The 24,925-nt window shown below is 37.9% G+C and overlaps 1 protein-coding gene across 3 annotated transcripts in view; it reads right to left on the bottom strand.

The window, feature by feature from the left end:
- Window positions 1-24,925, bottom strand: part of Fam222b (family with sequence similarity 222 member B) — a 75,654-nt gene that overhangs the window by 28,556 nt on the left and 22,173 nt on the right. Inside the window, exon 1 of one of the 3 annotated variants that reach the window (XM_071603218.1) lies at window positions 21,790-21,874. The exons of the other annotated variants lie outside the window; for them this stretch is intronic. The gene's annotated coding sequence lies outside the window, so the exon portion shown is untranslated. Of the gene's footprint in view, window positions 1-21,789; window positions 21,875-24,925 lie in introns of those variants that run through there. 3 annotated transcript variants of the gene reach the window in all.

Here is a 24,925-nt window from a genome sequence, read left to right as displayed (position 1 = left end):
TATTCAGGGGGGGCAGGTACCAGGAATTGAACTCAGGGGCAGTTGAACACTGAGCCATGTCCCCCAGCCCTATTTTTTTTTTTTTTAAGAGACAGGGTCTCATTGAGTAGCTTAGCACTCGCTGTTGAACTCGCTTGTTCAAAGGTTGGCTTTGAACTCTCGATCCTCCTGCCTCAACCTCCGAAGCCGCTAAGATTGCAGGCATGCGCCACTGTGCCTGGCTGTATTTTTAAATAATGCAAATTGCAAATACAGTGTAAATCATTTTTTTAACCTTATAACACCAACAAGTGTTTAAAAAAAAAAAATCTAAAACACCCCAAGTTGAAGACATAGTGAAGGATAACTACAGTGAGATATCAAACTGATCCATTCTTCTTGGATCATATCAACAGTTTTTTAAATGCTCGTACTAGCAAGGCCCAGTGATGCAAACCTGTAATCCCAGGGACTGAAGCAGGTTCAAGACTAGCCTCAGAAACTTACCAAGATCCAGTCTCAAAATAAAAAATAAAATGGGCTGGATGCAGTGGAATATGCCTATAATCCCAGCAATTTGGGAGGATAAGGCAGAAGGATCAAAAGCTCAAACCCAACCTCAACAATTTAGTGAGGCCTTAAGCAAAGTAGTGAGAACCTGTCTCAAATTTTTTTTAAAAAGGAGGGGAGGGCTGGAGTTGTAGCTCAGTGGTAGAGCACTTGCCTTGTAACTGGGTTTGATCCTCTGCACCACATAAAAATAAATAAATAAAATAAAGGTATTGTGTCCATCTACAACTAAAAATTTTTTTAAATAAAAAGGGCTGGGGATGTGTCTCAGTGTAAGCACCTCTGGGTTCAATCATTAGCACCAAAAATTAATCAATCAATTAATTAACCAATTAATTAATTAAACAAGCTGAGGTTGTAACTCAGTGGTACAGAACCCCTAAGCTTAATGCCAGTACTAGTGGAGGGCCAATCAACAAATTACCTCATAATCTTTGACACAGTAATTTCACTTCTAAAATCTAATTTAAGGAAATAATCAAAGATGTTAACAAAGGTTAACAACAACTCTATTCATTGCCCTATGGTTCACATGGTGTAAAACTAGAAACAATTTGAACGTCCAAAAGCAAGAAAATAGTTAAATATATTACAAGATATTTGTTTTAATAAAATTTGTATATACCAACTTTAATTTTTAAAAAAAAATATTTTAGGGGCTGAGGTTGTGGCTCAATAGTAGAGCACTAACATAGCACGTATGAGACACTTGGTTTGATCCTCAGCACCTCATAAAAATAAATAAATAAATAAATAAATGTATTATGTTCATCTACAACTAAAAAATATTTTAAAGAACATACATGGGCTGTGGTTGAGCACTTGCCTCGCATGTGTAAGGCACCAGGTTCAATCTTCAACATCACATAAAAAAATAAAGATCTTAAAAAAAAAAAGTACATAGACAAGGAAAAATGTCTATGATGGAATCCTAGGTAGAAAAGTATATTTAATATGTAAATAAAGAGCAGGTGCAGTGGTGCATGCCTGTAATCCCAGTAAATCGGGAGGCTGAAGCAGGAGGATTTGCAAGTTTAAAGCCAGCCTCAGCAACTTGGTGAAGCACTCAGCAACTGAGCAAGATCTTGACTCTAAATAAAATACGAAAGAAGGGCTAGGGATATGGCCCAGTGGTTAAGCACCTGGGTTCAATCCCTCGTTACCCCCCGCTTCAAAAAAAAAAGTAAATATGGTACATAATAATATCAATTCCAGTCTTTTATTGCTGAAGACGGAGGGCATTTATATCCAGAGAACATTCTTCAGTTATACTCCCCGCATAATAAAAATTTTGTAAACTTTATTAAATATATGTAAAAATTATGAAGTCATTTATATTTCACCATTAAATGCATAAAAGCATTTTGTGGAGATAAATTCTCATTACGGGACTACCTAGTTTAGAAAGACATTCTATATAGCTTGTGTTCCTTGAATATAAAGCTGACAGACTAGGAAGTAACCAGGAAAAACTAGATGGCAAGAGTAAGTCGTTTTTGGAAAAGAATCCTCGTTTAGATAAATATCAACCAAAACCAGATCACCTTAAGAAACCTGAATTGACAAGAACAATACTTAAGTGGTTAACTATGAAACCAGGCACAGAAGCACATGCCAGTTATCCCAGTGATTTGGAAGGCTGAGACAGGAGGATCACAAGTTTGAGGCCAGCCTCAGCAATTTAGTGAGGCCTGAAAGGAGGGATGTGACTTAAAGTGCCTTGGGGTTCCATTTCCAGTACCAAAAAGCAAATCAACAACAAAAAAAGACAAGACTTTGAAAGAAGTTTGGCTGGTTTTGAATCTGTCACCTATTAACTGTGTCATCTTTTAATTAACCATCATTTGTAAAATGTACCCTACTCTCAACATTACGTACATTCTCAAGACTGAGATCCTAATTAGAGTAAGATATATTCTATACTTGTATAAGATATCAAAATAGGGGCTGGGATTGTCACTCAGTGGTAGAGAGCTTGCTTAGGATATGTGAGGCACTGGGTTTGATTCTCAGCACCACATACAAATAAATAAAATAAAGGTCCATCAACAACTAAAAATTTTTTTTAAAAAGATATCAAAATATATTCTACTGTCATGTATATATAAAAAGAACAAAGAAAAAAAGTTTAAATAAATAAATAAAATAAAACATGCCCTACTTCAGGAGACTATTATGAAGATTCAATGATGTATATAGTAAGGACTATTTTTATGATGGCTACAATTATTTTCTGAATCTATTAAAATATAGGTCACTTTCTTTTTTGTCAACAGAAGCAAACCACCACTTTTTGTTTGGCAGTTTCTTATGTTTAGTTTTTTGAGACAGGGTTTCACTGTTACCGAGGATCGTCTCCAACCTGTGAGCTCAAGTGGTCCTCTCAACTCAACATCCCAAGCAGCTGGGACTAGAGTCATGTACCACCACACTTGACCAATTTCTTTATACTCTGAATCATGTTCAGATATGTTGTTTCATCTTACATTTAAAAAACCATCTTCTAAACTAGATGAAACAAATATCATTTCCCTTTTACTGATTACCAGACTCAGAAGAATTAAGTTACATGTCCAGTATTACATAGCCAGCATAGTGGATCTGGTATTCAATCTCTGTTTTAACTCCTAGACTTATGCTCATTCCATTAAACAAAAAATTTCCAATCTATAACCTTTAAATGAAATGAGAAATATCACAAAGTAACATAGTAACAATGTTTACTGTTTCATAACTAACTACTTCAATTACCTGTATTATAAGAGTGTTTACTGGGTTGCAATCCTTATTGTAGGCATAGATAAAATATTTTAAAAATACCACACTATCCAATGGCTGCCAATCATGTCAATATTTATCAAGCTCCTATCATATCCTATGCCTTTTATTACACCATTATATACAACAAAAACATTCTAAGCCATGGTTTTGCTTATACATGTGAATGTAATTACTGGCTTTCTTTCGATTAGGCAGGAGACTGGCTGGGTATGAATCCCAGCTCTGCCATTTATTAGCTGTGCCTTGCCAAAGTAACCTACCATCATTTGGAAAACGTACCCTACTTAATGAGATTACTATGAAGATTCAACGATGCACATTAAGCATTATTTACCTCTCCCAGATCAGCACTACGCACTATAACTCTATTAAATTAGCCTAATGCTTTTTTTAATGGACACAATATCTTTATTTTGTTTGTTTATTTATTTATTAGAGAGTTTTTTAATATTTATTTTTCAGTTTTAAGTGGACACAACATCTGTTTTTATTTTTATGTGGTGCTGAGGATAGAACCCAGGGTCTCACACATGTGAGGCGAGCACTCTACTGCTGAGCCACAACCCCAGCCCTAGCCTAATGCTTTGGAAGTAGTTCTTAGTGAAAATCCTTTCAAGGTAAGCAATAAGCCAGCAACTATAACCAAACCAAGAATGTACTGGAAAACTACACACAGGCAAAGAAAAGCTTTAAGTTCAAGTTTAAGTTTTTCCCAGGGCAAAACTGTATCATTCACACAGAGTAAATTGTATCAGAGAATAATACAAATAAATAATACAGTTTCCAATCTTAGTACAGAAAACTCTCCCTGCTCCTACCCTCATGTTCTTTCCTGAATGGGAGAAATAAACATTGACTAACTCTGAATCTACTCTCAACTCTTTTCTGAGTCAGTTTCCTTTTGGACACTTGTGCTGTGTCATCTTTCAGAAATGGGGCATCAAAGAGCCTGCCAAGATCTCTATAAGGAAATATTCCTCTGTTCCCCAAGTTATTTTAAATTTCTTAGCAAAAAGGAGTACATACTTATCCTTGGTCACATACATACTATGTGTTCATTTGGTCTATCACTGTAGAATGAGTACTCTGTGCAACATGTCTTGAACTTATGTGCCCTGTATTTCTATTGGGAAGCTTCAGAGAGGCTAGTAAATTCTGTGCAGGTTGGGAATGAAGCTTTATTTATAACCAATAAACACACTGACTGCCATCTTCTATTTTTTTGCCGTATAGGGCTAATTTACCAACAGGCAGATTTTTAAAGTACTAGGACAAGGACAAGGCGAGATTAAAACAGGCTGAATATTCCTCATCCAAAATTAATCTTATGAACAATGGTAGAAAACAAAAGTTCACAACTCTATTTTATTACTGTAACATGTCTCTTTCATTCCATATATCCATTCACTATCTTCTCTAGAATAAATTCTTATTCTTATTTTATTAGTTATCAATGGACCTTTATTTTATTTATTTATATAAAGGCTAAGAATCAAACCTAGTGCCTCACACATGATAGGCAAATGCTCTACCACTGAGCTACATCCCCAGCCCTTTTTATTTTTTAATTTTGAGACAGGATCTTACTAAATTCTGAGGCTGGCCTCAAACTTGTGATCCTCCTGCCTCAGCCTCCCAAGTTGCTGGGATTACAGGTCTGTGCCACCAGCTGTAAACTAATTTCTTCTCAATGTGGGGTGTCCCTTACCAACTGAGAGTTCTTACAGACTCCAGTGCCTTCTGTTATTTTACTTTAATTGGATTAGAAATAGAAACTACCTAGCCAGACACAATGGTCTGGCTAAAATCACTTGAGCCCAGGATTTGAGGCCATCCTGGATAACACAGCAAAACTCCATCTCAAAACAAACAAACAAACAAAAATTGCCAGGTACAGTGTTGCATACCTGTAATCCCAATGACTCAGAAAACTGAGGCAGGAGGATTGCAAGTTCCAAGCCAGACTTGGCAACTCAACAAGGCCCTGCAACTTAGCAAGACCCTGTGTCAAAAAATAAATAAATAAAAGACTGGGGATGTACTTAGTGGTAAAGTCCCCCTCAGTCCAATCCCCAGTACCCCAAATAAATATATGAATAAATAAACAAATAAATCCCAAACTAAGTGAAAATGAGGTAGATATCCACAAAGGAATAATTGCAGGAAATCAGAAACTAAGTAGTTTGAGGATCACATCCCTAGATAGGATATAGTAATCACTCCCATAAAATAGAATGAGCCCCAATAAGGCCCACTCAGATCTTAGCTACTAATTATTACATTCTCTACTAAGAGGAACCATGACCCCCTGGAGAAATGGTAGAGGCAGAGAAAATACGTCTTATTATACAGAAAAGGAAGTTACTAACTATTCAAAGAATAATACTGACATGTCAAAAGACAGAAATAAAGATGCTCAACTGGTGGGGGAAACCTCAAAGAGAATTTTACACAGTGGAAATTAGAGGGCAATGAATTGGGTCATGCATGTTTCATGTTTGAAGAAGAGAAGTCATAAGTTCCTGTTTTCTACCACTGTTGTTAATGTGTTATTTTGGATAACACTGATCAATTCTTTCAAATAAGAGAACAGAGAAGCCACAAGTCTGAGGTCAGCCTCAGCAACTGAGCAAGGCTTAGGTAACTTAGCAAGACCTTGTCTGAAAATAGAGTAAAAGGGGCGTGGGGGCTGGGGATGCAACTCAGTGGTAAAGTGACCCTGGATTCAATCCCTAGTACCTGGAGAGAAAAAAATAAGTTACAAATAAATGCCATATGTGATCCCAAACTGCAAGCTTTTCCTATAAAATACTATATTGATAAAAATAGCAACATTTGAAGGGGTTCTGGTATTCATATATGGCAGTCATGTATCAATGTTAACTTCCTAATTTTCACAGTTGTATTATGGTAATACTAGAGAATGTCTCTATTTGTAGGAAATACAAACTAACTTTTTCAGGGGTGGCAGAACAATAAAGATCAGTAACTGACTCTCAAATGATTCAAGAGAAAAAAAAAATTGTACTATACTTAAAACCATTCTACAAAAGTAAGACTGTTTCACCAGACACGGTGATAAATGCCTGTAATCAGTAGCTAGGGAGGCTGAGTCAGGAGGTTCCCAAGTTCAAAGCCTTAGCAACTGTGAGGTGCTTAGCAACTCAGTGAGACCCGTCTCTAAATAATAAATAAAATAGGGCTGGAAATGTGGCTCAGTGGTTGAGTGCCCCTGAGTTCAATCCTCAATATCAAAAAAAAAAAAAAAAAGTGAGACTGTTCCAAAATAATATTTTAAATATATAGATACAATGCTGAGTTCTAGAAAGGGAGCTATAGATCATAAAGAAGAGTAGGAGAGAATGTATATTAATAATTATTCTTTTTATGGGGGGAGTACTAGGGATTGAACCCATGAGCAACCTACAACCAGGCTACATTCCCAGCCTCTTTTTACTTTGAGACAGGGTCTTGCCAAATTGTTGAGGCAGGCTTTCAACTTACAGTCCTCCTACTTCAGGCTCCAGAGTAGTTGGGATTACAGACGTATGTGCCACCATGCCTGGCCAATTCTCATCCATTTTTATTTTCATTTATTATTATTATTATTAGTAGTAGTAGTAGTAGTAGTAGTAGTAGTAGTATTCTGAGGATTGAACTCAGGGGCACTTAACCACTAAGGCACATCCCCTGCCTTTTTTTGTGTTTTATTCAGAGACAGGGTCTCACCAAGTTGCTTAGAGCTTTCCTAATTGCTGAGACTGGCTTTGAACTTGTAATCATCTTTCCTCAGCCTCCCAAACCACTGGGATTACAGGCATGAGCCACCTTGCCCAATTCTCATGGATCTTAATGGAAATGTCTTATTTCAGAATTGGTGAGTATCCATACTGGGGGTCTTCCCACCTGGAATAGGTTTCCTGCATCTTTCTGCCTCATTAACTTCCTATTTCTTTTCTATGCTTACCTGAATAACATTTTCTCCAGGGTCTATACTTCAAATTCTCTCCCCACCTCCACCTATGTGATTTGGCAATTCTTCACAGTGAGACATGCACACACCTTATTTTATCCTTGTGATAAAGAATTTCACCACTGGAAATGTTCTAAAAGAAAGGATTATCCAGAAGGAGTCACTATCAATGACCCTCTTTATACCTGATATTCAATGCCATCTCTACCTGATATGTTCACTGTGTGTGTGTGTGTGTGTGTGTGTGTGTGTGATGCTGGGGGTGGAACCCAGGGCCTAAGCATTTATTCTTTAGTTGTAGATGAACACAATACTTTTATTTAGTTTTTATGTGGTGCTGAGGATCGAACCCAGTGCCTCACGCATGCTAGACAAGTGCTTTTCCTCTGAGCCACAAGCCCAGCTTTTTTAATAAGAACTTTTCAAGGTCTCTCTTTGTAACCATATGCAGAACTTCATGAATTGTCATGCAAACTTCCCTGCTCTTAAGTTTCAGAAAGTCTTGCTAAATAACAAGAGTAAAACAGAGTTTTGACTTATTCCTCCTATTACACAAAAAGTTTCAAATAAACTCGGGAACTTTATCTTCAATATTCTAAAAAGTACCCATTATAGCTGGCTTCTCCATTTTCACACCAACAGCAGGTGGCCAGCAGGGTCTTGGCTATTCTACAGCAGTATGTTTTTCAGGAACAGCCAATGAAGAGCTTTAAAGTAGTACAAGGATGATGTTTATCACTCCTTCTTTCCCCTTCCTTTGTATTTAGTGTGATCTAGGAAGTTTTGGAGGAAGAACAAGTGTACTAGGCCATTCCCCAAGCAGTCATGAATAATTTATTCCCCTACTTTAAATAAACACTAACTAAACAGCCTCTCAAAATACACTAACATATAAATTAAAGATTAAAAAAGAAATGAAAATACACTGCCACACTCCTTGGCAACTTATTCTCAAAGTTTTGTGCAATTATGTACAAGGAAACTGATAAATCCTTAGGATAATAGCTTAGCAACAAAAGACACTTAAGGCAAGCAATATCTGAAATGAAAGTAGCAGCAAACCACTGGAAGATCTAGTAAAAGTCTCAGCTGAAATAAACTTTGTCTTTTGCACTTTAGGTAGATAAGATTTTGCTTAAAAACTAATTACTTTGCATGATAACTATTAAAAACCAATACTAAACAGAAAGTTTAAAGGAAAATAACAAAAGGGGCTAAGTTTGTGGCTCAGTGGTAGAGCACATGCCTAGCCCATGTGAGGTACTGGATTTGATTCTCAGCACCACATAAAAACTAAATAAATAAGGGATGGGGATATAGCTCAGTTGGTAAAGTGCTTGCCTCCCATGCACAAAGCCCTGGGTTCAACCCCCAGCAATAAATATATATATAGTGTCCATCTATAATTAATAAAAAATTTTTAAGAAAATAACAAAGGGACCTACGAGACGGCTTTAAAGAAAAGACAAGTTATTTCCCTTCTTCTATCCTTCTACCTACCAACAGTTGTTTCCAAAGATATCTGCAACTATGTACTAGAAGAAGGTTCTGATATTGCTATGGAGCTAGAAAAATGTCCTTAGCATCCTACTTATTTTAAAGCAACTGTGAGGCGCTAAGCAACTCAGTGAGATCCTGTCTGGGGATGTGGCTCAGTTGTCGAGTGCCCCTAAATTCAATCCCTGGTACCCACCTCTCCCCAAAAAAAGGGAAGTAAGTACAATCAAAAGGTGCTCGGGATTGCTCAGTGGTAGAATACTTGCCTAACATGTCCAAAGGCCTGCCTGGGATTAGATTCCTAGCACCCCAAAATTTTAAAACAATAAGTAACAAAATACAATTAGCACATTGTCTATTTTTTTGTGATGAGCAACAGTGAAGGCTATGATCTCAAAATATAAAACTCCATTAAGGCTAATGGATTCCTAATAGATTTGTTTTAATATGATCCTGCACAGCTCTCCAAAAGAAGGAGAATGTGTTTTAATTTTGTGATGGATCTTTACAGTGCTTTGACCTCCTGTCTAAAAGAGATCTAGGAAAGAATGGCAGTGGAGGGAAGGACTGAAATGTGTCATACTGGTTATTAAAATCCATCAAGTTCCTACTTCAGCCTTAAGATAACTGCAGCCAAAAACTGACTTGCAAGTAATTATTACCAATATCTGCAATAAAAGTTAATTGGACATAATTGAACTAATGCCCTAATCGGAGGGAGACTGCAACTGGTGAAAAGCCCATTCTTCCTGCTCCTTCCATCTGATAGCAAATGAAACTGCTAATGATAATTTGTGGATGAACAGGAAATTGCTCTCATAGTTTTCTCACTGAAATCACTCAGCAATTCCAGCTAATGCCTAGCATGTAAGCGGGAGAAAAATCATTAACCAGTACTTCCTTTGATAAAAATGAATATTGGGCAGGGGTTGTGGCTCAGTGGTAGAGTGCTTGCCTAGCACATGAGAGGCACTGTGTTCAATCCTCCACACCACATAAAAATTAAATAAAGGTACTGTGCCCAACTACAACTAAAACAAAATATTAAAAAAAAAAAAAAAAGATGAGGGCTGGAGTTGTGGCTCAGTTGTAGAGCACTTGCCTAGCATGTGTGAGGCCCTGGGTTTGATTCTCTCAGCACCACACATAAATTAAATGAAAAACATAAAAGTCCATCAACATCTTAACAAAAAAAAAAGATGAATTTTAAAAATAACCAAGCACATTAAGGCTGAGGGTTGCTAAGAATTGTAAATTCCCCCAGAACACCCTAAGTAAGGCACTGTAGTCTTATTCCCATGCCCTAGTACTATGTACTGTATGCACCCCTGTGCCACTACTGTGTACTAGAAAGAAGACATATTATGCAAGAACAGAAGCTACTATAATAATACATCTTTTTTTTTTTTTTTTTAGAGAATCCTGGATAATCTCACTGTCAGATAGGCAAATGGCATTGTTAATCTGCTTCAACAAGAAAACTCGAAATCAATTTTGAGTGGACTTTGGATATGACAGATTCCTTCTGCCTGGCTCATCTACCTCCACTTCTACTCAAAAACCATGCCCTTTTTCATGGAATTTAGTATTAGATACATTCTTTTTTCAACTGTGTTGATAGCCCTAGAGAACTAAGGGTATAGTAGGTCTCAAGCACTCACTCCAATTTTACAGAACAGGGCAATTATGGTTTGCTTTTTAAAAAAAAAAAAAAATTTGTTTTGGGAAGTTTCTTGGGTGGGGATGCTATGGACTGAACCCAGGGGCACTTAACCACTGAGTCACATCACAAGCCCCCTTTTTTTTTTTTTTGAGACAGGGTCTCATTAACTTGCTTAGGGCTTTGCTCAGTTGCAGAGGTTGGATTTGATTTTCCTGCCTCAAACTCTGGAGTCACTGAGATTACAGGCATGTACCACCATGCTCAGCCAATTATGTTCTTTATATCAACAGTTACCTACAATATAGGCAGAAGACAGGTGCACTACACTGAGGAGACAGAAGGTAAAATAGAAAAGCAGGTACAAAATGCTACCTCCACTTAAATTTTTTGTTGGGTGGTCTGAACTCTATTCTGGCACAAGATTGCCGGATATTAATATAATCAGAACTTTTCCATAGAAGCAACTAGATCAGAGACCCACTTAGTATGCTTTCAGTAAGTTACTTTGGAAGGTTCAAGGTCATGTTTTCTGGTCATTAATAAAAAACACACTTGTGGCAGGAGAAATAGCTCAGTGGCAGAGTACTCTCACCTAAAACTCTGGGTTTTATTCTTAGCACCAAAGGAAGGGGGACACTCTCCATTGAAATATGGAAAAATATAGGACTAGCTCACCTAAGATGTAAAAGATACAAAACAATTTTTATAGTCAAGGATCTAGAAACTCTATATGGATAGAAAAGGCAAACTAAGTTTAGCCTGAAAAAAAAAAAAAAACTTAGTAAGGATATTATTCATTCATTCCCCAAGTACCTACTATGCATCAGTATTGTGATAATACCATGTACTGGGAAAACAAATATGACAAAATCCCTGGTGAAAAGTTGTTTGAAAATCCAAAGAATAAGGGGCTGGGGCTATAGTTCAGGGGCAGAGCGCTTGCCTATCATGCGTGAGGCACTGGATTCAATCCTCAGCACCACATAAAAATAAACAAATAAAATAAAGGCATTCTGTCCATCTACAACTACCAAAGAAAAAAAAATCCAAAGAATGAAACATACTTCAAGGGACTAATGATTAAGAAGAGAATAACACAGGTCACTGAAGGTTGGATAAAAATTTACTAGGAACTATGATCACAGGGGATTTTTTAGGAGGCTAAGGCAGAAGGAATGCAAGTTCAAGGCCAGCCTAGGCAACCTAATGAAACCCTGTTACAAAATAAAAAATAAATGGACAAGTGATATAACTCATTGGTAGTGTGCCCCTGGGTTCAAACCCCAGTACCATCAAAAAGAAAAAGAGAATTTAGCAGATTGAGATGGGGAGGCCAATTTAGGCAAAGAAAACTAGTATAAAAGGCATGTAGGTGTAAAACTAAATAGCATGTTTGAGGAAGCACACAGTTCTGGTATGGAAAGTAGGGAGTGGTTTTTGTGTAAATCTAGAGCTAAAATGAATGTACAGTTATAATTCATACTAAAAGTACAGAGTAGCAGATTAAGAGTAGAGCTGGGCTGGTTTCACAACTCACTGTTCTTAACCATCAAAGTGGCATAAAAGAACAGCCAACATATCACAGAATAAATGTGGTGATTATCTGACATTATATTTATACAGTGCTTAGTACAGTGCCCATGCTCCATGATGAGAGCTATAACTACTATTACTCAATGTCACACTTTTTTTCTGAAAGATATGGGGATATAGGGACAGAGTTTTGGGGTTTTGTTTGTATGTTTTTTGCAGTACTGGGGACTGTACCAACTGAGTTACATCCGGTCCTTTTTATTTATTTTTAATTATGAGACCATATCTTGATAAATTGCTGAAGCTGGCCTCAAATTTGTGATCCTTATATATAAGAGTTCATCCAGATGAACACAACTATTATGTATAAACTATAATGCTCAAATATATATATATATATGGGGCTGGGAGATCTGGCTCAGTGGTTAAGTGCCTCTGGGTTCAATCACCAATACCAAAAATAAGAAAAATGTTGTGATCCTCCTGCCTCAGCCTCTCATGTTGGTAGGATTATAGGCATGCAACAGGTGACTTTTAAGAAGAGTACAAGATGAGCTATTTTAAATAAATCTGCTGAAACTGTGAAAGATAAACAAGAAACAAAAGAAGCTGGTTAAAAGGGGAGAGTAGGGAAGGGTTATGAGGGTAGGGAAGATGGTGGAATGAGATGGACACCATTACCCCAGGTATATGTATGATTGCACGAATGGTGCGTCTCTACACCATGTACAACCAGAGAATTGAAATGTTTTGCTCCACTTATATATGGGGAATTGAAATGCATTCTGCTATCATGTACAACTAAGTAGGGCAAATAAATAAATAAATTATATGTGTGTGTGTGTGTATATATATATGTATACACAAAAAAGAAGCCAGTTAAATGACTAGCAATTTCGAGGTGAGAGATGAAGATCTCAAATAAGAGTGTCGAGAGAGAGAGAAGCTTTATCTCTGGGCTCCAGAAATCGAAATAATACAATATATAATAAATTAAAGTCTGAAGAAAGGTAATTTTAATTGAACATACAAGACTATTTGAGCTTGTTCAACAGTAGCATAACACTAGAAGTACTGAAGCAAAAGCAATGACCATTCCTCAAGAATGATGGAAAAGGTTTTAGTTTCAATAGGTAAGAATTTTAACTAGATAACTACTAAATCCAACTTTCAGGTTCTACAATTCTAAAGCACTTAAAAAGGTGATTCTTCTAGAAAGACATTTAACAATGTCTTCCATTTGTAAAGAGCTATATAGTTCTCAAAGTGCTTTCACAATGACTCTTCCATTTAATCTTCTCAAATGCCCTTTGAGATAGTCTTTTTTTAAAAGAATTTTTTTAATTTTAAATTATTTTTTTAAGAGAGAGAGAGAGAGAGAATTTTTTAATATTTTTTTTATTTTCTAGTTTTCGGCGGACACAACATCTTTGTTTGTATGTGGTGCTGAGGATCGAACCCGGCCGCACGCATGCCAGGCGAGCGCGATAACCGCCAGAGCCACATCCCCAGCCTGAGATAGTCTTAACATGGACCATTAGTCTCATTTTCACAGATACACAAAGTAGGAACTATAAGAAACACATAAAAATAAATAAAATAAAGGTACTGTGTCCAACTAAGAAAAAGAAAAATTTTAAAAATGAATAAAGAAAATTAAGATGGGTACCATGATGTATACCTATAGCCTCAGAGATTTGGGAGGGAAAGGCAGAAGGATCATGAGTTTAAATAAAAAATAAAATGGGCTGGTGATATGGCTCAGTGGTTAAGCAACCCTGGATTTAATTTCAGGTAATGAAAATAAAACAAAACAAAAATTTCATTTCAAACATGGGCAGAATACGATGCAAGAATACCTTTTTCTTTTTCAATTAACACAATTCCTCTGAGTATTACAGAGGGCCCATTCAGGAACCCAGGAAATGGGACTTTTTCATTGATATACACTGACCTGAGATGCATTGCCTTTAACTTTTCATCTCTTTGATACCCCTTTCCTTTTTTTTTTTTTTCTTTTTTTATAGTTGCAAAGGGGCAGCATGCCTTTATTTTATTTCTTTATTTTTAGGTGGTGCTGAGGATGGAACCCAGTGCCTCACACATGCTAGGCAAGTGCTGTGCCATTGAGCTACAGCCCCAGCCCTTAATATTTATTTTTTAGTTGTAGTTGGACACAATACCTTTATTTCACTTATTTATTTTTATATGGTTCTGAGGATCGAACCCAGAGTATCACACATGAGAGGCGAGTGCTGTACCGCCAAGCCACAACCTCAGCCCACCCCTTTCCTTTTAGCGTAAATTAAGACCTATTTCTTACATAGGAAGTGTGAAGACAAAATGGCAAAGGTAAAACGTGCTTTAACTTAAACTTGTGGAAGAAAAGAATCAAAAAAATTTATGACTGATATGCTTCTCTGAAGCAATGCAGATGTTATCTAAATCACCTAATTTCTGCAAATTGCATCAAGCCTGATTTTAATTTAGTTTAGCAACTGATCTTCAAAAGCACTTTGCTAATGCAAAGAATTAGTGATTGGTCATCACAGAACCTTGCCTTTTAAAATCTTCTGTTATACCAGGCGTGGTGGAGCACACCTGTAATCCCAAAGACGTGGGAGGCTAAGGCAGGAGGATCACAAGTTAAGGCCAACAACTTAGTGAAACCCTGTCTCAAAATTAAAAATGAAAAGGGCTGGGGATGTGGTTCAGTGGCTCAGGATTTAATCTCTGGTACCAAAAGAAAAAACATAATCTCAGTTATTCAGGATGCTGAGGCAGAATCGTTAATTTGAAGATGGCATTAACAATTTAGTGAGACATGTCTCAAAAAAAAAAAAATTTAAAAAGGACATAGCTTGATGATAGAGTGACTCGGTTCAAGCCCCAGAACCAACACCCAAAGAAAAAGCTCTTGGCTACATTACCTACTGATGAGTTGAACAACCAGAGAAAGAAAACAAATTTCTAGAGGTCAGTTTATTGAGTTAGAAAATCCCAGTTAAAAAATGTTATATCCACTGCTTAAAAATATGGCCTTGAAGCTCAAGACAGTAGTATACACCTGAAGTCCCCCTCTACTCAGGAAGCCAACATGGAAAGATTGCTTGAGCCCAGGAGTTCAAGATCAGCCTGGGCAACACAACAAGACTCTGTTATCAAAGATAAATAAACACACACCCTTGCAAATATCTTTGGATTTTACCTGTCTATATCTTGCCTATTTGCCCTTCTCCAAGAATAAAGATCTGATTCTACTAGTTGATCAGGAATGAACCCTTAATTCAAGTTCTTTCCATATCTTGGTAAAGATAACCCTCCCACCTTTTCAGCTAGGTGGGAATGTTAAAATTCAGTATATGACTGAATTTGATCTATTCAGCCCCAGTGCTCTCTTCCTGATATCCATCAGCATCAAAATATAATAAAATTTCAATTTGCTCTTTCTTTTATATATCTATCTTTTATGCCCCCAATACCTCATCCTGAACCTTTTTCACTCTTTTTTTTTTTTTTGTGGGAGATGGGGGTGGGGTGGGGGGATTGCCAGAGATTGAACCCAGGGTCTTGTGCGTGTAAAGCAAGCACTCTACCTACTCAGCTATATCCCCAGCACTTTCATCCCCGTGTGTGTGTGTGTGTGTGTGTGTGTTGCTGGGGATTGAACCCCAAGACCTCATACATGCTAAGCAAAAAAGCTAACACTGAAGTACATAGCCAGCTCCTATTTTCTTTCTTCTCTTGTTAGGTAATAACATCCTGGATTCCGTTGACAACCAGAGAAATAAAAAAGAATCTTTCAGGATGGAGATAGGAACATGTTAAAAACAATTTATTTTTTGCAGTACTGGTGATCAAATCCAGGGCCTTGCACATGCTAAACATGTGCTCTACCAAGAGCTAGCTACATTCCTAGTCCGAAATAATTTTTTTTCTAATATATTTTTAGTTGTAGATGGACACGATACCTTTATTTTATTAGTTTATTTTCATGTGGTGCCAGGGATGGAACCTAATGCCTCACATATGCCAGGCAAGCGCTCTACCACTGAGCCACAACCCTGGTCCACCTGAAATCATTTTTAATAAGGATTCAGAAAGTTATTGTTGGAAATAGTTGAATACATTAGGAATTCAGAGAAGGGAAAAATTTGGAGACCACGGCTCTGGGTCTGGTATCACTACCAAATCACTAAGTTATCTGGACCCTAAGAGCATGCTTATTTAACTCAATGGATGAAAACTAATCAAGACATTAAAATTTTTATATTAATACTAGATATGATTCTTAAGCTAAATAAATTATCTTAACTTTTTTTTTTTAGGTAAGGGATGAGGGAAAGTTTATCACTGAGCTATATCCCCAGCACTTTCAAGGTCTCACTAAGTTGCTTAAGGCCTCTCTAAACTACTGAGGCGGGCCTCAAACTTATGATTCTCCTGTCATAGGCTCCCAAGTCACTGGGATTACAAGCATGGGCCATTTGCCCAGCTTGTCTTAACCTTTTGTGAGCTGTTATGTAATTATGCTCTACAATATCACATGTAATTTCAAAGTAAAATATGTACTCAAAGTACCAAAAAATTCCTTTCAGCCGGTCCAACTTTTTCTTTTACATGATAAATTTACAGATAAGGAAGTCCTAATTAACCAAAATTTTGATAATATCTGGCCAAACAAAAAACACTGTGCAGTGTTATAGAATGTTAACATATAGAACAAGGGGCTGGGGTTGTAGCTCAGTGGTAGAGCACAACCAATGAACAAGTTATGTACTTGAGTTTATATTTAAAAAATTATTTTGTAGTCAGGAATGGTGATGCATATCTGTAATCACAGCAATTTGGCTGAGGCAGAAGGACACAAGTTAAATGCCAGTCTTTGCAATTAAGTGAGATCCTGTCTTTTAAAAAAAAAAACCTTAGGGTTGGGGTTGTGACTCAGTGGTAGAGCACTCACCGAGCATGCATGAGGCCCTGGGTTCAATCCTCAGCACCACATAAAAATAAAATAAAGGTATTGTGTCCACCTAAGACTAAAAAAATAAATAAATTTATATATATATATATATATATATATATATATATATATATAAAAAAATGCATAGGGGCATATATAAACCTATAATCCCAGAGCCTCAGGAAGCTGTAACAAGAGGATCACAAATTTAAGGCCAGTGACAGTAATTTAGAGAGGCCCTAAGCAATTTCTTAAGACCCTGTCTTAAAATAAAACTTAAAAAAAGGGCTGGGGATGTAGGTCAGTGGTAAAATGTCTCTGGGTGCAATCCCCAGTATAAAAATTAAAGTAAACCTGATATGGTGGCGCACACCTGTAATCCCAGTGGCTGGGGAGGCTGAGGCAGGAGGATTAAGAGTTCAAAGCAGCATCAGCAATTTAGCAAGGCACTAAGCAACTCAGTGAGATCCTGTCTCAAAATACTAAATAGGGCTGGGGATGTGACTCAGTGGTTGAGCACACCTGGGTTTAATTTCTAGTAGCAAAAAAAAATAAAATACTAATAAAAATTTAAAAGGCTAGGAATGTAGCTCAGTGTTGATGTGTCCCTGGGTTTTATTCCCAGTGAGAAGCAGGTGGGGAGGTAACTTTATTTTGAATGGCTGTAACAATCTCATAATGCAGGAAGTATCAAACACATTCTAGGTAATTAATTCAGTGATCTTTTCCCCTTTCACTGCCAGATTGAACAGCTTTGAGGATAATCTCCCTTGCTCTCCCAGAGCTCACTTGCAAGATTCATTATTTATGCCCTCATTTGTTTACTTTGTCCTATTTTTTCATATATTCAGGCCCACAGGCAGTGTTATCACTAGCCTGTTTCCAAAATGAATGTATTAGTTCATTCCCTACTAGTTAAAAAAAAAAAAAAAAGATAATGGAACACAGTAGTGTCTCTAAATTGGGAGAGCAATCTCACCCGCCAGTTGATCCAAAAGAGAAGTTAATGACAATGCTGCCCCAGGTTACCAAAAGCTAAATTATTTTGGCTGAAGTGAAACCCATACATCATTCTGGTCCTTTATTTTGAGCAATACATACACACAACCAACAAGGACTCTTAAAGGGCAGTATCATTAAAAGGAAGCTCTGGCCCTCACCAAGAGTAGACTTATAAACTATGGAGGATTAAAATGATTGAGATGCAATCTGCCTAGCAACCATTCTTTAGGAAGACTTAAGTAACTCAGAAGCAATCAATGCCAGGACCTTATCTGAGTGATAAACAAATTACAGACTATACCAAGCCTTCTGCCCTCAGAATCCAGACTCACAACAAACAACTTCCACAAAAGCCTAGGGGTGTGAGGGTTTAAAACACTTGGAATACTGTCTATAGCACCTGACTGACAAAGCTGAAAAGCTAAAAAAACCACCATCAGCTACATATCCATATGAATGCATTCTTTTATCTAAATAAATCTCCTACTTTGAGAGCAGCATTACCAGGTCACTTTTTGCCTCTAATATTTTCTTACTTCAAAAAAAGCTTTTCCCAATTCCAAACTTACAACAATCAGACTGATTATTATGAGAATTAAGCAATACCAACAGTCCAATATTTTCCTTCATCTTCTCAAGGGGATCATTTTATACTTCTGATTTGAATGGAGGATTAGGCTGAAGTCTCCTTTTACAGAGAACATAGGGCCCTGTTCCTGAAAACATTCTGTGACTCACAGAAATAAACAGGGTGGATAAAAACAGATTGCTAAAGAAAATTAAATCAGCTACTTTAACCTTAGCAGCACTATGTCCTTCAACCTAAGAAATTATAAGCCACTGCTTCAGATAATTGTTTCCTTGCAAAGGACTGAATGTGACAGCTTCCAAGCCCCATAAAAGATACCAGGAGATCAATGTAAATACACCTATCAATAGATATATATAGCCTTTTATCTCCTTGGGAAAATTCTTCACAGAACCTAATTACTGCACCGAGCAAAATACTGATTACACATATCAGTCAAGAAAACAGAAAAAAGCCAGATGTGATGGCATACACCTGTAACCCAGCAACTCCAGAGGCTGAGGCAGGAGGATCACAAGTTCAAGGCTAGCCTCAGCAATTTAGCAAGACCCTCAGCAACTTAGCAAGATCCTGTCTCAAAATAAAAAATAAAAAAAGACTGGGATATAGCTTGGTGGTTAAGCACCCATGGGATCAATTCCCAGTATCCCCACCCCCCCAAAAAAAGATAAAAAAAATACAGTGAGCAGGGTTTTGGCTCAGCTGTAGAGCCTAGCACATTCAAGGTGCTGGATTCGATCCTCAGCACCATATAAAAAAATAAATAAATAAAATAGATATTGTGTCCATCTACAAATTAAAAAAAAAATAAAAATAATAAAATAAAGGTATTATGTCCAACTAAAAAAAATTTTAAATACAATGAGCAAAATGTAATATAATTTTATAAATTAATTGCTCTATCTATAGGTAGAGGAAAAATATAAAACACATAGGATATCAAATAGGAAGGCAACTTGTTTGGTAGAAACAAGTTGAAATGCTATACAGCTTCCAAGTCCTTTTTTGGTCACTTCCCCAAGATGCTACATCTTCAACATCAAAGTGTACTTTATATACTAGCTAGTTGTCAAAGCTTAAATCAGTGATTTTTAACAGTTCATTCTCAGTAATAAGTTAGGTAAGACAACATCTGAGAAATCTTTTCCCTCCCAATTTAAACGTGATTCATGGAGCCCATTAGTATAAATGAGTAATACATTAAAAACCCAAATGCAACATAAGATTACTATGAATCTACTTTTTTTTTTTTTACACAATTCCATACTAAGGCTATTTGAAGTTATATGTGTGATATTTTATATAAATAGATAAATAGATACCTATATCAATATATCATTGTTTATATATAGTTTCCTATAACTATTTATTTCCACAACTTTTTTTTTTTTTTTTTTTTGGCATCAGGGATTAAACCCAGGGGTGCTTAAACACTGAGCCACATTCCCAGTCCATTTTTGTATTGTATTTAGAGACAGAGTCTCACGGACTTGCTTAGGGCCTAGCTAAATTGCTAAGGCTGGCTTTGAACTCTTTTTTTTGAGAAATTTTTTAATATTTATTTTTTAGTTCTTGGCGGACACAACATCCTTGTCTGTATGTGGTGCTGAGGATCGAACTCGGGCCGCACGCATGCCAGGCCAGCGCGCTACCACTTGAGCCACATCCTTGATCCTCCTGTCTCGGCCTCCCAAGCCGCTGGGCGTGCACCAACACACCAAGCCTGAGATGGCTTTTTTGTCCCACCATCCCTATTCTTTATAAAACTTCCTTTCACCCCAAATTACTCCTGATTTAAGATCCAATAAATCAAGGCCAGAAAAAGTACTCATCTACCTAAAACTGTATTTAAGTCAGTTCTAGTGCTATCAATTCTGTCTTTAAAACTGGACTCCGGTTAAAAAAATCTTTAGGAAACTGAACCTAGATTACAAGAATAAACTATGAATCACTTTAATTAATATTTACCAGTATTGCAAAAAAGAGAGAGAGAGAGAGAGAGATTGATTTATCCCTTCTGACATTGTAGCTCTTTGCTAATCAACATAAAAATAAACCTGCTCCAAACACCTTCAGTTGAAAATGCCCAGTTAAAGCAAGGAAACACTGCCACCCAACACATGCACACTCGATGAACATCATACCCTTTGTTTCTAACATCATAAGTTTTGGATATTCAACCTTCAATTGGTAACTTTCCTCTCAATTTAAAACATAATGAGGTTTTTGTTTTTGGCTGGGATGAGACACATGTCCCCCAGAAAAGATCCATAAGTTACCGAAGCAAAGGAATTCAAAAGAGAGAAATATCTAAACCTTAGTGTTATAGTCATTCAATTTCTTAAAAGTTGAGGGAGAAGAACCTTTAAAAAATATATGAATGAATTACGATCTATTTAGATTTTTTTCCTTAGGTTTGATTTTGGTTTCAGATAAATATCCCCCTGGGAACCTATAAGAAATTTACCAGCGGAGAAACAGTTTAAGACTTTAAGTTTCAATAACAGCAAGGTAACTTTGCCAGTTCTAGCTCGGTTTCTCCTACAGGACTGACCTACTACACAAAGCCGGCAACAATGTAGTCCGGAGATGAGACCTGAGCAGAGTTAATTGCTAACAACTATCAGGGTTTTCCTTTAACCACCATTTGATAGGGGATGATCCCTTTTTCTACTAAGACCTCCTCCCCTTTCAGATTGTTGTTGCTGATTAAGGCAATCCCAAAGAGGAAAATGATGAAGACAGCCTAAACGAACACGGATGCTGCACAGTTCCAAAAACCCACTTCTAGCTTGCTTTTTTCTTTTTCCTTGCGGTTTACTGCATCAATTGACTGACCGTGTCTCTCTCTCTCTCTCTCTCTCTCTCTCTCTCACACACACACACACACACAAACACACACACACACAAAAAAAAAAGGCTCCCCTTTTTTTGTGCATTTTACTATGCGACCGATATCGACACATCAGTCAAAAGATGAGTCCTCAATTTCTTTACCCAGCTACAGGGGTTGAAGGAAAGGAAACAAGAATGAAGGGTATAATTATAATTGGAAAACCAAAATATACTGATGGGATGTGGAGATGTTACTTCCCACTCCATTTACCCTTTTCTTACAAGGTTAGGTCAGCCGAACTCCGAGTCACGTTAAAAAAAAAAAAAAAAGCGCGCGCACGCGCGTGCACACAGAAACACACACACGCACACGCACACGCGCACACGCACACGCACACACACACCTTACACCCAGGAAAGGAGGTGAGGTTCGTTCCGCAGCACTCAGAAGGACTCCAGGTTCCGCCCCGCCTGTCTGGGACAGCTCAGCCCTGTTCGCCCCCACCCAGATAAGGTGAAGGGGCTTCCAGAGGGAAGCAGGGGGAGGGGGAGACGGCTACTCCGGGTGCCAGGCTCAAAGAGCGCAGCACTCGCCGGTGCGCCGACACCCCCTCCCCCAGCCGGCTGCTGCCTGCTCCCCTCCGCCGCCGGAAGCCAACCCCGCCCCCTCAACTCCATTCCAGCTCTCAGCGAGCCCCCTCCAGTCCCATAGCCAATGGTGAGCAAGGGAACCAACAGAGCGACTTGCCGTGCAGCCAACTGGGGAGGCCCACTGGGAGGTCAGTCGCCCGGGATAGGCCAGCTACCCGAGGCCCCGGTCCCAGCTCAGCTCCTCTTTGTTAGCGCTGCCCCTCTCTCTAGTGGCCCCCACCCCAAAGCTGGGAGCCAAGCATTTCGCAGCTGGGCCAGGTGATGTCTTTCCCTTCTGCTCCCCCACGCACTGCTAGCCAAAGTACTAGGAGTGATCCCCCACCATTACCGAGGCACTCCTAAGAGTGCCTCAGACTTCCAAGCAACTGCCATCAAGAAACATCGATAGTAAAAATAGCGTTCTCCAGGCCTCTCTCACTGCCCTCCAGGTTCCTCAACTGCTAGTCCTCAAAACAGCGGATAGATTTAGGTTTACATATTAAAACGCACGCCTGTAATCCCAGCAGCTCGGGAGGCTGAGGCCGGAAGATCACAAGTTCAAAGCCAGCCTCAGCAACGGCGAGGCGCCAAGCAATTCAGTGATACCCTGTCTCTAGATAAAATATAAAATGGGGCTGAGGATGTGGCACAGCGATCGAGTGCCCGTGAATCCAATCCCCAGTACACCCCACTACACACAAAAAAAAAAAAAAAAAGACTTTCCCTGTCAGAAAGTCCTGCTTCCCAAGAGCAGAAATGAAGGAATAAAGGGCGCAACTGGGAAAGTCTGTATCTGCAAGTTGGAGAGGAACACATCAAATAATCTGTTAAAAATGCAAAAATGCAAATATATCAAAACATACATACAACTGGCTCCAACCTGTGTCACATACCAGACGTCTACCTTCAATTAAACCAAAGATAACCACTCCCTGAGCAGGTTTCATACAATCAGAACCATAACCATATTCCATCCTAGTATTAGTAAAAACTCACAGCAGCAACTGCCAGGCTACCACATAAATGAATCTGCAACAAAATGTTTATTCTTATGGGCATAACACTGCTGAGATGGAATGTATAAAGACTGTAGAAGATTTTCTTAGATGCAGTAGTGGAGTACATAGGACTCATTAAAAAAAAAAAAAAGGAGGCTATGACAGAGGATCACAAGTTGCAGGCCAGCCTGGACAACTTAAGAGACCCTGTCTCAAATTTTTAAAACTATCCTCAAACAAGAACAAAACCATTTTCCCAAATCTAGGGAAACATCTTATTTCAATTATTTTTCCAGATCCATACCTCCACAGAATGAGAAAGTGTTTTTCACAAGTGAACAGAAAGCAGATCCCTGATTGTCTAGAGTTGGGGGTGTGGAGGGTACTTTCTGGGGTGGTAGAATTATTTTGCACCATTATATGACCCTAAAGTTATCAAAATTAAACAAATATACACTTAAAGTGGATGAATATTAATCTACACAAATCATACCTTAATAAAACAATTTTTGGGGGTGGTACCAGGGATTGAATTCAGGGGCACTCAACCACTGAGCCACATTCCCAGACCTATTTTGTATCTCATTTAGAGACAGGGTCTCACTGAGTTGCTTGGCGCCTTACTTTTGCTAAGTCTGGCTTTGAACTTACAATGTTCCTGTCTCAGCCTTTAGAGCCGCTGGGATTAAAGGCCTGTGCAACCGCACTTGGCTATGTTGTCATTTTTGCCCAGTCTTCTTGCAGTTGTAAGGTGTTAAATACCTATATACACTTCACATGCCCTCCTCAAGTACTTCAATAATTTAAAACAAATCAAGGATTTTTAAGTATGTGGTTCTGTGGTAAAGCTTAGCAGATGCACATAAAAATAATAAAAATAGAACTTTAAATTTTAGTAGCCACTTCTTATGTGGAAGGGGCTTGGGTGTTGTTACATATTTCATACACAATAACCTCAGTCTTCTTGGAAGACAGAAAAGGAGTGAATGGTATAGCCAGTTTTAAAGCCAGCTCTAATTTTTCTAACCTAAGTTAAAAGATTCTGGCAAAACAGAGTATAAAGGGGGGTTGTGGTTGTGGCTCAGTGGTAGTGTGTTTGCCTAGCACGTGTGAGGCACTGGTTTCGATTCTCAACACCACATACAAATAAATAAAATAGGGCTGGGGATGTGGCTCAAGCGGTAGCGCGCTTGCCTGGCATGCGCGGGACGCTGAGTTTGATCCTCAGCACCACAAAAAAAATAAATAAATAAAGATGTTGTGCCCACCGAAAACTAAAAAAAATAAATAAATATTTTAAAATTTTCTCTCTTTATAAATAAATAAATAAAATAAAGGTCCATCAACAATTAAAAGATATTTTTTTAAAAAAATAGATGTATTGGGGCTGGGGATGTGGCTCAAGAGGTAGCACGCTTGCCTGGCATGCGTGCGGCCCGGGTTCGATCCTCAGCACCACATACAAACAAAGATGTTGTGTCTGCTGAGAACTAAAAAATAAATATTAAAAAATTCTCTCTCTCTCTCTTTTGAGACAGGGTCTCACTAAGCTAATTAGGGCCTCGATAAATTGCTGGGACTGGCTTTGAACTTTTAATCCTCCTGCCTCAGACTCCCAAACCACTGGGATTACAGGCGAGTGCCACCTGGCCTGGCTAATTATTCTTAAACTATATTGAACCTCATTTTTCATAATCAATAAACAATATTAAAATATAAAAATCTCTCAAAGATAGAAAAATCAAGAGTTTGGACTGAAAGCTAGTTTAGATAACATTGATCTAGTCTGATCAGTTTGAAACTTGTTATTTCTTGAGCACGTTATTTCGCAAATTTCCCAAATGGCATTTATTATAAGGCAAAAAACAAAAACCAAAAAAATCTACTTTGACACTTAAGTTTATTCTAGTCA

The sequence above is a fragment of the Marmota flaviventris genome, chromosome 17 (genome assembly GCF_047511675.1).
Source record: "Marmota flaviventris isolate mMarFla1 chromosome 17, mMarFla1.hap1, whole genome shotgun sequence".
Classification (NCBI taxonomy): Eukaryota; Metazoa; Chordata; class Mammalia; order Rodentia; family Sciuridae; genus Marmota; species Marmota flaviventris.
The sequence above is the reverse complement of the archived record's forward strand: the minus strand, read 5'-3'. Positions and strand labels throughout refer to the sequence as shown.